Below are 14,326 nucleotides of genomic sequence, written 5' to 3' on the forward strand. Positions count from 1 at the left end.
AAAGGTTATTCAATGCACCTTTCAGTTTTTTTGCCTCTTCAACTGCACTCCCCTGCTTTGAAATCTGACACTAGCATAACAAAAGCAAAAGCATTCTTGGATTTGTGGATTTTCTAAAATACTCTGTTAGATTTTAACATCACGTGGGAAGAAGTGAGTGAGCTGGGTAGGCACAAAATGATCATCAGTGTATTCGTAATGATTTAGCAGGAAGAAGTCTTGTGCTAACCGTGTTTCCTAATCACATGCCAGGTGTCACTTAGTAAAGTGATCTTCTTACCCCTTAGCCCTGGAGAACTGGTTAATTACAGTAAAAATGCTCATACATTCCTGTATATTGTCAAACATATGTAACACATTACAAGTGTGTCATTAAGCATCTTATCCATTTCATCCTTAGATTTTTTTTTGTTCTAAACTGGAAATGAACCAAAAGATCATCTATCCAACCCCACTCACTCTTCACATAAGGAAAAGACTATATTTTTCGTCAGAAAATAAGATCTTAATAGAAGTTAACAGCATTTTACATACGTATTTAGCAAGTTGCTAAGAGACTACTGTAGACAGAATTCAATTTGGTGTTTTATTACCATTACTTTTTCGTGTAAAAGAATGATTTCCTAAGGGTTATTCTGCTTTGTTTTTTACAACATTCGGCTGAGGAGTATGCCCGTGGCCGTTTAGAGACTTGTTTATTCCTTTTAGAAATCCTGTTCGTGCTTAGTTTAGTACTATTTTACTTAAAATTAAATGAATGTTTTTTGAGCAATGAGATACCATTTACTGAATTACAGCTGCATTACATCAAGCCAGCAAGTGATCCTCCTGAAACTTCAGCTCCCAGGGCTCACAGACGAAATCCAGACTCTGCATTTCCTAAATTAAGGTGGAAAACTTCATTACTCTACCCAGTGCCGGCAGATGTGTGGAGAGCAGGCAGACTTTTTAGAGAGCAAATAAGTAAAGGAAGGCAAGGCTTCCTTGTTATTTTCATCTTTTCATTTGGGAGTGAGAATGTGAGCAGAGGGAAATTTACAATCCCACTGTCATTTCATCTGTTTCTGAAATGTCCTTTTGCCATATTTACCCAAAGAAAGATGTATGGGTAGTTTATTTTTAACATAACATGAAGATTTTCCTTATGAGCTATTCAACCCTATACAAATATTTTTCACTGAAATGTCCGATTTCATTTTAAAACAAGTATCAGTAGTCTTCTTAAATGAATCTTAATTTTTAAGAATTGTTATCTTTAGGTTACTATCGCAGAATAACATAGAACTCAAAATCTAGTACATAAGATAGTACTGTATTTTGTAATATGCCAAAAGATTAAGTAAGAGTTACTGATTATTATACAGAAGTTTCTGAAGATGGTCTTACCTGAATTCATCCTAACATTCATTTGGCCCTTCTTTTCCACGGAAATACAATAATTTTTATTTATTTAATTATAACAAATATATAAAATTATATTTCATTATTCTGAGCTCTTCAGCAAATTTTTATGAGAAAAAATAGTCACTCAAAACCATATACTATAACCTTACCTCACCTAGGCTATAAAGTTTGTATTTGTGTTTATGTATAGATGTGTATTATATTATTTATATCGTATCATATATTAGAAGATTGATAAATCACTTTATCTCCTTAAACTGTGATTTCTTCAATGGGTACCACAAAAATGTAATCAGTTGTATGTGTTAGAAAAATTTAAAATAAAAGCATATTGCTTCCATTTTATGAATTGAACTTCACAGCAAATTAATAAGGACTATGACAAAATTTCCACTATTATCTTAACCTCTGGATTTAGACTTAATATTCTAAAACTTATTTTAATTAACCAAAACTATATTCATCGGGCATGATCTAAATTTATTTGGTTGTTTTGAAAAATAAAGTTAAACTTCAAAGTCAAGTTTGCCAACATTGATATTTTTAAAAATAAGATTTTCCAAAAAGTGAGGGTTAGAAGTGTAAAAATATGTTGAGAATTGATGCTGTCATCCTTACACATACTGATTTTTATTAAACCTACTTTTAAAAGCATAGATGGACTTGGCTATCAGAGTTTGCCAGGAATATTAACATGATAATCAACTACATAAAAGCCAAAACTCTATTAAAAGCTGATCAGTATTCTAGGAAGTTAGCAAAGATTTTTTTCATTTTCCTACCTCTCAGAAACACTGTAAAAACAGAAATTACTGCTAGCATAGGAAAAAGAAGCGTTAGAAAAGTTTGCATACCTACAGTCCTTAAACCCTTCCTTTACTTTGTCTGGCTGGAGGATTAGGAAATGGCGGGGAAAGCTCTAGGGGCGTAAGAGGCAGGTGACCCGATTTACCCTTCTTGTAAACATACTAGTGGCAGGCTTCTTTGGGAACAGACTACAGCTGACCCTTGAGCACCACATTGGGGATTAGGGACATGGACCGTGCCTGCACTTGCTGTACACGAGGCGGTGCACAGGCCCCCCACGGGGCACCCGAACTCCCCCCTACAAGGGACGGCACCACACCACCACCACACACCAAGCGCCCCCCTCCCCAGCTGTACCCTAGGGGGTGCTTGGGAGCACTCCCTTTGATTCAATCTGCCTTCTTACATATGGTGACCCTAATTCAATCAATCATCCTTCTTAATGGGTGTCAGGAGACTTCAGACAGGCTATTCATTTAATGGGGGTCAGGAAACCTAAGGGGGTTGATTGAATCGGGCTCAGGAGACCTAGGGTGTTTGGTTGGCTTAATGAACGTCAATAGATTTAAGAAGGATGACTGATTTAACGGGGGTCACGATATTTAAGGGTGCTGATTTAACTTAGAGTTGGTCCTGTGTATCTGTGGTTCCTGCATATCAGCAATTCCTCATCCACAGATTCAACCGGCCTTGCATCTTGCGGTACTGTAACATTTACTATGGAAAAAAATCTGTATGTAAATGGACCCACCCAGTTCAAACTCCTGTCGCTCAAGGGTCAACAGTAAATGGTTTCTGTTGGCAGGAGAGTCATTATCTCTGAAACGCTTATAGCAGAATCTGTCTGTCTTATGGTAAATATATATATATACATATTTATATATATAATTTAAATAATAGAAATCTATGAATTATGGCTGTCCCTGGAACATGCCATGTGACCTATGTTATTGTCTCCAAAAATACTGGGGTGCTTTATGACTGATACAGCATCTTCTGTGTATTTGCTTAGAAGATGCATGATATGAAAGAAAAACTTGGGAGCTAAGCTGCTTCATATGGGCATCTCCATTACTAGTACCCTAGAAATTCTTAAGAGAGCTTGATATTGGAAAAGATCTTATAATTTGTGTAACTCTGATTTGATGTTCTGATCCTTGGAGTTATATCAGGCTGATACTGGAAGCAAGACTGCCTTTCAGACTTTGAAGGCATAATGGCTGAGACACCAAGGTGTTTCCTCTGAATTCTCCACTGTAACCATGGCGATGAAGACGACTTAGGAAGAACAACGGCTGAAGGTGAGCTCGTATTACATTACAGACCTGGGTTCCTCTTCTGTGTGATTCCAGTTTTGAAGGTCAGGCAGGCAAAAGTTGTATTCTTATGGAATGGAAGTCCCAGTATACGTTTACTGGGTGACAAAAGTATATCTAAATGTCATGGTATGTTGGCATAATCTTTGAGTTAGAACTGAAAACCCTTGAGGACAAGTCAGTATAGGACATTAACGATATCATGGTAACTGCTTCTCAGAAGAAGTGTTTTGGGGGGAGGGGGTAAGGACCACTGGTGTGACACCTTAGTGACGAATGGTGTCTCGTGCATAAACCCTGATAAAATTCATGGACCAAGTGATTCTGTAATATTCCCAGAAGTTAAAAGGGCCAGAGCAACCAAATATAACAATCTAATCATGAGAAGTTAATCATTATTTCTCAAGGGCCTGCTAATAAAGAACTTCAGAGACTAGCGAGTCTGTTTGTTTTTGGTAAAATTATCATTCTCATCTAGGGATTTTATTGTGCCCGCTTCCCAAAATCAAGATGAAGAGGCCTGAATTTGCATGTGGTCTGAGCAGAAACAACTGAACGTTTTACGGGGGTAAATGGCACAGGCACTCCTAGGAGGTACTTATGACCTATCTGCTCAGGTAATAGCAGACCACGTGTGCAGACAGGAGCCTTTGTCCCAAACTGACACATGCCACCCAGTGGTGACTTGTTGGGTTTGAGATTCTTTAGGGGTAGGTCTAACTTCTTCCTCTGTAGGTAAATTTAACAAGCTCTGAATGCATCTCCACTCCTCAGTGGGAAGGAAAATCTTGATTCCTCTCCTGTCTGAACTTATAATATCTGCCTTGAAGTGGGGCTCGGGAGAAGTGCGAGCTAGTCTGGTGTTATTATCATCTTTGTGGGTAAGTAGTATTTGTGCTGATCTGGAAAGCTCAACCACAGAGAAGGGGAGGTTAAGAGAGGTAGTAAATGGAAAAAGCAGGAGATCATAGCATAGGGAAGAGGCTCTTAGAATTCTATTACAATTGAGGATGGGCAAACCATCCCACTTCCCCCAAGTGTATGAAGTACTAGAACAACACTCCTACCTGTCTCAGATCTGGTGCTAATGACCAATGTTAGGAAAAACTTCTGGGAGCTGTCCTCTCTGGAGAAGAAAAAATAGACTATTGCTGAATTACAACTTCCACCTAAAGGGTTCAACTAAATAATCTTGAGCAAAGGAGTGAGAAGGTGCCCTCGGGTGATGCAACTTACAGGAGTCAAATACAGCTGGTTCCCAGTTCATCAGCCACATGAATCTGTCTGGTTGACTGTCAGATTAGATGGAGGAAATAGTACCAACACACTGGACAGAGCAGAAGGCTGAACAACAGAGATTCTGCACTCCGGGTGACCATAAATAAAGCTTGAACATGGAACTGCTAAGATAGCAGCCTTAATGTGATGAAAAGCAGAATGTAGCTGCCTGGTCACTGTGTCACCACGGGTCTGTGAAGGAAACATAGAATTTACTTAAAGACAGTGGAAATGGACTGTAGACAGTCACCAAAAAGACGGATGTGGGTGTGATTTGGTGGCTAAAATTATGGTTAGGTCACCTCCATTCCACTGGAATGGGAAGACTAATGGCCTTCCCAGCTAGAGCTGTTACGGGGTTAGAAGAGCCCCAGATGACAGTCTCATGGGACACACAATGTTTGTTTGGTGCAGGGCACTTTTTCAAACGGTACGAGATTCGTTAGTGTGTAAAGCAGTGGCATATGGGATAGCTTGATTAGCACTGGACCCACTGTGACCCAGGGGTGTTAGGAACCGCTCTTAGGGTATGATCAGTTATTTTACGTTTTTCATCATGATGTAATGGACTTGGAAATTCTCATAATGACACAGAGGAAGTTCTCTTCCAGGAAGCAGGCCACATTTAGAAAGTTGGTCTGGAGGGACAATGAATACCTAATTGGATGAATTAACAGGATGATGACTCTATGGGAACCTCCCCTCTGCCAACAATGCTGAGAGCAGGATGGAGTGTATCTGAAGTGACTGGAGTCCTGGAGAGTCAGGCTAAGGAAGACCAACAATGGGAAATCTAAGGTAAACCCAACTTAGGGCAGGTTGTCACTGGACAGTGTGGTTTGCATTGTCTTCCGGATGAAAGTAAAATTTATCTCACCAATGGTACAATTGGCTGGGAATGGACAAATAAAGGAAAAACACCTCTTAGAAATATTAGGGGATGCAGATGGTGTTATAACATAATAACGACTGAAAGCTGTCAATTGTAAAAACTTGTTTTACAATGTAGTTATATTTGCAAAGCAGATGGAATCCAGAACTGACAAAATAATATCAATTCTAGTCACCATTGTCATCACTGAGACTGTGTGGTATGTTGGAAAGAAAAAGACTCCTTAAATACACGCTGTATGGTGTGGCAGATAAGATGTTAATATCTCCAGTACGGTTATGTGGTGTAACAAAGGATTTGTACATCCATAAACAGAATTAAATAAAAACCAGACTTGTGTAGACCAGTGGCCAGTAAACTAATGCCCTTAGGCCAGATTTGGCCTGTAATGTATTTTTACATGGCCCATGAGTTAAGTATGGTTTTAAGATTTTTAAAGGGTTACAAACAAGTAAACAAATAAAACAAAGAAGAATATGTGATAAAGACTGTGGCCTGCAAAGCCTTAAGCATTTACGATCTGGCTGTGTTAGGCTGATTAATACCCCACCCCCCCATTCCCCAAAATGTCCATATCCTAATCCCCAGAACCTTATATGGCAAAAGGGACATTGCAGATGTGATTAAGGATGTTAAAATGGAGAGAGTATCTGGGGGTATCCAGGTGGGTCCCAAGTAATCACAAGGGTCCTGATGAGAGGGAAGCAGGAGATGAGAGACTACAGGATATCTGAAGATGAAAGCAGGAGACCATAGTGTCCATGTGGCCTCTAGCAGCTGAAAAAGGCAAGTGGATGAACTCTCCCCTCAGGGTCTCCAGAGGACCAGCCCTGATGACTCCCTGAGGTCAGCTCTGTTAGACTCAATTTAGACTTTTGTCTACCAGGACTGTAGCAGAAAAAGAAATGTGTGTTGTTTTAAACCACTAAGTTAGCAGTAATTTGTTACTGCAGCAGCGAGAAAGCAAACACAGAAGCCCTTTTCAGAAGTAGCTTGCTAGCCCCTGTGGTAGATGAATGTGCCCAGGATAAGAAAATATTCTGGGGGAGTCTGATGTAAACCCTCAAGTAACAGAATGCCTATGGAAACAGATGTCCCAGAAAAACATTTAAATTTGGCTCCAGGAAAAATACACACTCAATTAAATGCCTCCATTATCACATGTATAAATTTCTAAATCATTACAGATAATAGGAAAAAAAAACGGATTTCTCCTGGTAAAAGAACATCAAAAGACCTGTGAGGGGATATGGTCAAGATTAACAAACTTCTTAGAGGGAAATCCTACTCATGACAGAATTGCTCAAATTATGGTGATCACTGGGGTGTTAGCAGGCATATTTTTTAATAAAGTACTAGAGGAAATGTTGAAAACTAATAATGAGAAATATTTTGCAAGGAGATATTGAGCAAAGTGGAAAAAGGACTGTCAAGTGAGTTCTTAAGCAGCGTGCCTACAAACGATTTTCCCCTTTTACTGTGGAATTGTCCTGGCAAACCAACCAACCTGGATTATTTCAAGTGGAGCCTGTGTTCTTCCAAATACTGGTGCCCAAAAATGGATGAACAGAGGAAAGAGAAATGTGTGGCAGGTGTTTCACTGGTCTCTGGCTGAAAATACATCAGGTATGTTTACAAAATGTTGAAAATAAGAAATACATACACACACATACACATACCTTCAATGGGCAATCTCTAAACCCCATGCCTCTAGTTCCATAAAAGGTTCAGAAAAACTGTTTTCATCGCTTACTGCATGCATACCCGTAATTATTATAGAGGACTCTCAGAGACCATTCAGTACAAAGCAGGAATAAGACCTATTATGTCAAAACCAGTTTTATTTCCATCAGTAGCACCGGCCCTAATGGTAATACAAGGGTTAACAAATCAATTTAACCTTTCTAAATTGATTTCTTATATTACCTTCCATTGATTTTTCTAATGCAAATGTATTGCTGGCAAAATAGTGGAGATTTGTTTGACCTCTTTATTGCTGTAGGATATGGCAATAAATTTTTTAACTGAGATTCCAATTAGCTTTCTGCTCTTACAATATTTTACCTAAATCTTCCTTTTAAGTTCCTCTAAGGTTACCAGAAAAAATCGTCTAAGCATGACTGTATGAAAAAGGTAGAAGTAAAGAAAGATTTCTTATGTCATGTACAAGATTGAGGTTACTCTAGGTTAACTGAATCTGATTCCTTGAAGAGATAAAGATGCTCTAAATCACGAAGAATTAATCAGAAAATTCTAATTGAAAAACAGGACCTCAGTACTCTATTATAAAAGAGGAGAAAGTGCCAAATTAGCACAACAGAGCAGGGAAAGATGAAAGACATTTTATAGATCATCGCCTTCCTGACCCTTGTAAAAGTGCTGTTACAGAGAAAAAACAAAGAAGAGAGCCCCAAAGAGCAAGGTGACAGGATTAGGGCCTCCCAAGGAGAGCCTCTAACAAAAGGAATTTGAGTTTCATAATTGGAGGTGGTCTGCATGTGAAATTTTCAGATGTCCCTGCAGATACTAAGACAGGGGGTGATGTCTCAGTAATTCCTGAAGGGCAACTGAGAGGGAGGTTACAGGACGATATTACGGACACAAGAGTGGAGAGAGAAAAGCTTTCCAGGACAGGTCTGGAACAATCCCGTCTATGCCAACCACTCAGGTTAGACATTTAAATGTACATTAAAAAGCTGTCTTCTTTCACTGCTGATCTACCTGGCTTTTACTGACCTTGAATAAGAGAAGGATGAGAGAGTGGCGGGAAAATAAGAAGAAAAAGGTAGGGCAATCTGGAAATGCCCCTGGCAGCCACAAATACAACCACAGGACAGTTACAGGAGACAGAACACTGATACGGGGAGACTCGGTTTTTCAAATATCTGAATCCCTCAGTTCAGAGGGTTTGGAACAGAGAAGGGAAATAAGAAGGGTGGGGTGTGCAAGTCCAAGGGTACCCCACTTTCACACCTCAACATCTACCTGCAGTTATTTATACTTACAAAATGAAGGAAAGGAATTGGATTCGAGGATAAATTCAAGTTTTCATTAATTTGATATCTCTAAATCTACAAATTCTAGGCAAGTTTACTTGCAGTGAAAGGCATTAAGAGTATATTATTTAAACATTTACTTTAGAAAAGGAAAAAAATCTGACATAATTTAGTGTTTAGATTGCCAGCATATCTTTGATTATTCCTTTATAGATTTTCTTCTTACACCAGGCGTATTGAGGTTGCAGACATATAAAAAATTGTGTGCTTTGGACCAGACTACATATTAATCTTAGCTATGATTCAAACATCAAAACTTATTGTACAAAAGGTTAATAATTTCACAGCAGTTAGGCATTCACTATTGTCACTGAGGCATTAAGGTAATCCTGAATTACTATATTTCATCACTACACTGAACTGCTTTTTGGTATATTCCTAATTCATGCCAGTTTTTATTTCTTTTAAATCTACTTAGCTATACCCTCGAGAAATTTCTGAAATCCCCAGATTCTTCCATGTCTAAATATGAATTAGCACAGGTTAATTTAGCATGTTTCAAGGCTGCCATATAATTCATGGTAATAGTTTTATCTCTCAGAAACTGTCAAGCTAATCTTAACAGTAGAAGATATTTACTTTATCAGGAAAAAGGATTTGAAAGCAATATGACTAGTTCATATTTCCTGGAGAAGATAGAAGTTTTAATTTACATATATTTTTATGAGACAATATTTGAAGAGGGATTTAAATGGAAAATGCCATGACCTAGCAGAAGACCCAGCTCCCCTTTCTTTTCTTCAGTCATTCTCATAATACTTATTTCACTTTGGGCAGATAGAATACAGTCCAGTACTGGGAGCCGTCTTACACACGTGTTAGCTGTGGCTTTACAACTAAATCATAAATTCCTTACATTAGGATTTGCAGCAAGATCTCTTTATAAATTCCAGCATGTCACACAAAGTGTGTTTACTTTAAATTTACTTTACTTTTTACTTTAAATTTAAAGTAAATTTACTTTACTTTAAATTTACTTTAAATTTAAGCTCTTTATTTTATTTTTAGACTATACTGTATAATAGTTACCTGAAGACGTGAAGGTATCTTCATGTGCTTTCATGGGAGCCTTTAGTTGAGTAAGAAAACTCATCAAGTAGTATGATCAGTATAAACCTCCTTCTGAGTGTTCATTCTTCCAGGAATTTCTGCAGACTGAGATGATGCATCTCTCTACTCAGGACCTTGCCATCTAGAAGTAAGCCTAAAAGAAAACACAAAATGCAGACACGTGAACACACACGTAAACCACTGGATTAGCACGTAGATTTAAGTGTGATGAAATTTAGGAAACAAAAATTGGAATACACAGGAGATGACACATGGACTTTTCAAAGAGGGACAGGGAGATTATTTAAAACAAAGTTGTCCACTTAGGAAAAATAATACTGGTCATGTTCGGATTGTAGTAAAGGACACAGAGTTTCTTAGCTTGAAACGCAATGCTGAAGTACGTTGAACTCTTAGGGCAACTAAGGTAAAAGGAAGGTGACTAAGAAGGAATAGTGAAGTCATGAATTAATGTTTTCAGAGGTGATTAGGAGTCATTCTAGATTCCAAAAAAGGAGAATGACTAGGTGATATAAGCACACTTATGCCTGATAATTATTATTACTGTGTACTATATAATTCAGGCAAAAATAACAAAAATGCCCTTTATGGATGCCATCTATAATTAAAAGTTTTAAGCATGCAAAGGATATATTGTATCTGAGACTGAAAAGAATAAATGTGAAGTTGCCTAACTGGTGATGCCAACATTCAAACGGATAGATATACTACATATATAACACATGTATGTGCGTACATTTATAAGATATATGCATATATCTTGTATGAAGTACATAATAAAATAAAACAAAAACTATTTCAAAAGATAAGAATTTTATCATTTTAACTGAAAATTAAAGCATAATCATAATGTGAAGAAAACATATAAATCTGAGAAAGTACTCAGAATATTCTCATATGGTTATTATAAATGATGACTATGAATGTTGATATCTCAACATACTTTATGGGGGGATGTGGGAAAACCAAAGAAGTGGAATAAGTACTATAGAACAGATGCTGTGGGATTCCCAGGGGCACTGAATAGTTTTACTCTGATTTGTTCTTAGTTGCAAATATTCATCTTAAAGCTTAAAGGTCTCTAATTAGAATACAACAGGAAAACAGGTTATTTTCTCTATAACCCAAGAGAAAATCTTTCTAGCAGATAGCTGTTGAGAAATATCACTGTAACAAACATGGTAAGGCTGTAAAAGAGAAATAGTGGGCAAAAAGTAGTCAATATCTGTATTTTTAAGTTTGAAGGTTTGCAATCTTTCTGCAGGAATCCTTAAACATATCTAATATTATTGTTTTATAATATTATAAAGTAAAATTTTCTTTTTGGGGACTAGGTACTCTTTATATAATGTAAATAATACTCCCTTTTAAATAATTTTTATTACCTGGTAGATATATAACTAGGCTTGGTATTAAAACTGTAATCCCAAGAGATGCATTGCTTTCATCTGTAATTTGTTCATGAGTTTTCAAACTCATTATGTGACTACATAATATACTAAATGAGGAAAGTATCAATTATAAAAAGAAAATGCCCTCTAAGAATTCTGTCTAAAATTACAAGGTATGCTAGAGTCTGTCAAACGCACGAATTTTAACATTTAAATTGGACATTAATTTAAATTAAATATCTTTATCTTAAAAATATTTGAGTTGTTTAAAAGACAGTATAGGAAATTATTGGCTAGGGAAGTTTTACTTAAATCCCACACTGTTACTTTTTTTCAAAGCATAGTCTGCCCTCTTATAGTAATTTTCTGAGTGACTCACCATGACAATATAATAAAGAAATAAATATATGTTGGTATTAGATGTTTTTAAAATATTGCCTTAGCAATTTAAATAATTTCCTTAGCATATTAATTTTATATGCCTGAAATCTCGGTAGCCATGTTTTAGGTCAAAAGCTTCATAATATTAATTAGATATTGAAGGGAATCAGAATTTGCTGCCCCCAAATATTCCACTTTGGCATAAGGATTGTTTCAAGCTGAAAGAAATTAGCTTTCTGCCCTCACCCTTTCAGTCTAAAAGCACGACATAAATTCCCCTTTGCAAAGGTGTCACTTTTCCCAGAACCAGGAAGAGGAGGGTGACTCAACTGACGACAACTCTCATCACTGAAAAAGGAATCAACTTGAGTCTGCATAACACACCTTACTAAATAACCCTTATCTTTCACTAGTTTCCCCCATATATTTTATCTATCCCAATTTACTGCCCTAGAAACACAACCTTCCCTTCCTTTGTTGAGTTACTTCACAGTTTATTGCCCTTTGTTAAAATGATATATAAGCCTCTAGATCTAACCACTTTTTTGTGGTTTCCACTTCTTTTCTGCGAGGCTCCCCGTATGCATGCAAAATGAACCTTTCTCCTATTAATCTGTCTTTTATCAGTTTGATTTGCAGGCTCCAGTTACTGAACCTAAGAGGATATACAGGAAAGGTTTCATTGTTGTTGGTGTTGTTTTACTTCCTCTACATTATTAAAGCGTGGTGAAAAAACTATTATTTGAGTGGGAAATAAGGTTGGGAAACCCAAGACAAACCTGATTCACGCTTCTCTATTTTCATATCTTGACATGTATATTTAATCCCTTATTTGAAAAGAACAAGTCCTCATTTTCGATTTCATCAACACATAATGAGAATGAACCCTCCCTGGGACTATAACGGGTCAGAAGAGAGGCATCTGGGATCTAGGGAATAAGCAGACCACAGAGGGCAGGCCAAACAATCGAGGTTCAAGCAGAAGGTAATAAAAAGGGTCCCCAAAGTGCAATTATGACATAATGTAGAGAGGGGACTTTTTATTCACAGTGTACTGACTAAACCAGTTATAATCTATGTGACCTCACTTCCTTTGCCTGTTCACTGGGCATTTGCAATTGCCAGACATCTCTGTGGATGTTACAGGTACATTTGTAAACACTTAATTTCTGTATATCTTGATCATGTAAGTAAACTTTCATAAGCTTCAGTTACCTCATCTGTAAATATGTTAATAATAGTAAGTAGCTCTTAACATTGCTGTAAGAATCAAGAGATCATGAACGCAATAAAGAAGATGTGGTACATATATACAATGGAATATTACTCAGCCATAAAAAGGAATGAAGTTGTGTCATTTGCAGAGACATGGATGGACCTAGAGACTGTGATACAGAGTGAAGGAAGTCAGAAAGAGAAAAACAAATATTGTATATTAACGCATATATGTGGAATCTAGAAAAATGGTACAGATGATCTTATTTGCAGAGCAGAAATACAGACACAGACATAGAGAACAAACGTATGGATACCAAGGGGGAAAGGGGGCGCTGGGATGAACTGGGAGATTGGGATTGACATATATACACTACTATGTATAAAATAGATAACTAATGAGAACCTGTTGTATATTACAGGGAATGCTACTCGGTGCTCTGTGGTCACCTAAATGAGAAGGAAATCCAAAAAGAGTGGATATATGTATACCTATGGCTGATTCACTTTACTGTACAGCAGAAACTGACACAGCAGTGTAAAGCAGCTATACTCCAATTTAAAAAAAAAGAGATCAGGAATGCAAATGTAATATGTATATGAGGCCCACAATGAACAGTAAATATTATTATTATTACCATCAATAAATTGTTTGGGCAAGTGTTATAGTGTTCCTATTACTGGATTGTGCAGTTTGAAAGGAACTGGCACACTCTGAATGGTATTGAGATAGTGACCTTGTCGCTGGAACTTAGGTCTGGAGATTTAAACACAAGGAATAGAGAGGTAGTTAACTTATTAATCACTCAGACCAGACTCCTGAACCTCTAATTTACCCTTCAGTAAAATGATTACAAACATAAGTTTGGAACCAACCTGGTTGAGTTTAAATCCCAGCTCTAATTCTCAGTAGCATTTTAAACTTTTGGAAAATTTCTAATGTAGTGAGCCCCAAATCTCTTATCTGCAAGAGGGAAATGATGACACTACACTTGAGTTAAGGCACACAAAGCACTTTTTAAGAGTTCCTTGCACTAGTGCTCAACAAGTGTTTGTGACTATCTTTAGATTTGTCAGTGGTTCGCCACCTTTGAAAATTACGTGCCACCATTTGCATCTGCAGGGATACTGAAATCCACAGGATCTATGAAAAAGCAATAGAGAGACAGCATGAGTTGACTTCTAACTTGCAAAGAGATTAGGGTACTGATAACAGCCCTTGCAGTTTCAATTCAGATGCTCTCAGGTTCCCTCCTTAACCATAAACTACCAAACTAGGTTTTGTTAAACAATCCTTGACTAGAACCAAGATTGGTCCCAAACTATGCAATGGTACTAAGATTAACGAGAATTCAAGTGACAGCAGTTATAGCAATTATTACAAATTTTGTGAAGGAATGCATTGATATCGATTAAAAAATGGAAAATTTCCATTTTCCAAGTGGCTAAAAAAATTACCTGATTTTGTCTTCTATGTGTTTGTCTTTTTTTTTTTTAACATCTTTATTGGATTAT

The 14,326-nt window shown here is 37.1% G+C and overlaps 1 long non-coding RNA gene across 1 annotated transcript; it reads right to left on the bottom strand.

Moving 5' to 3' along the window:
- Nucleotides 1-4,914: 4,914 nt before the first annotated feature.
- Nucleotides 4,915-9,953, bottom strand: LOC141278857 (uncharacterized). The gene is made up of 3 exons (XR_012332247.1): nt 9,783-9,953; nt 7,205-7,308; nt 4,915-4,997 (listed from the first exon to the last, which is right to left on the bottom strand). It is a non-coding gene; the product is annotated as an uncharacterized lncRNA (long non-coding RNA).
- Nucleotides 9,954-14,326: the final 4,373 nt, after the last annotated feature.

The sequence above is a fragment of the Tursiops truncatus genome, chromosome 6, assembly GCF_011762595.2.
Source record: "Tursiops truncatus isolate mTurTru1 chromosome 6, mTurTru1.mat.Y, whole genome shotgun sequence".
NCBI classification, from domain to species: domain Eukaryota; kingdom Metazoa; phylum Chordata; class Mammalia; order Artiodactyla; family Delphinidae; genus Tursiops; species Tursiops truncatus.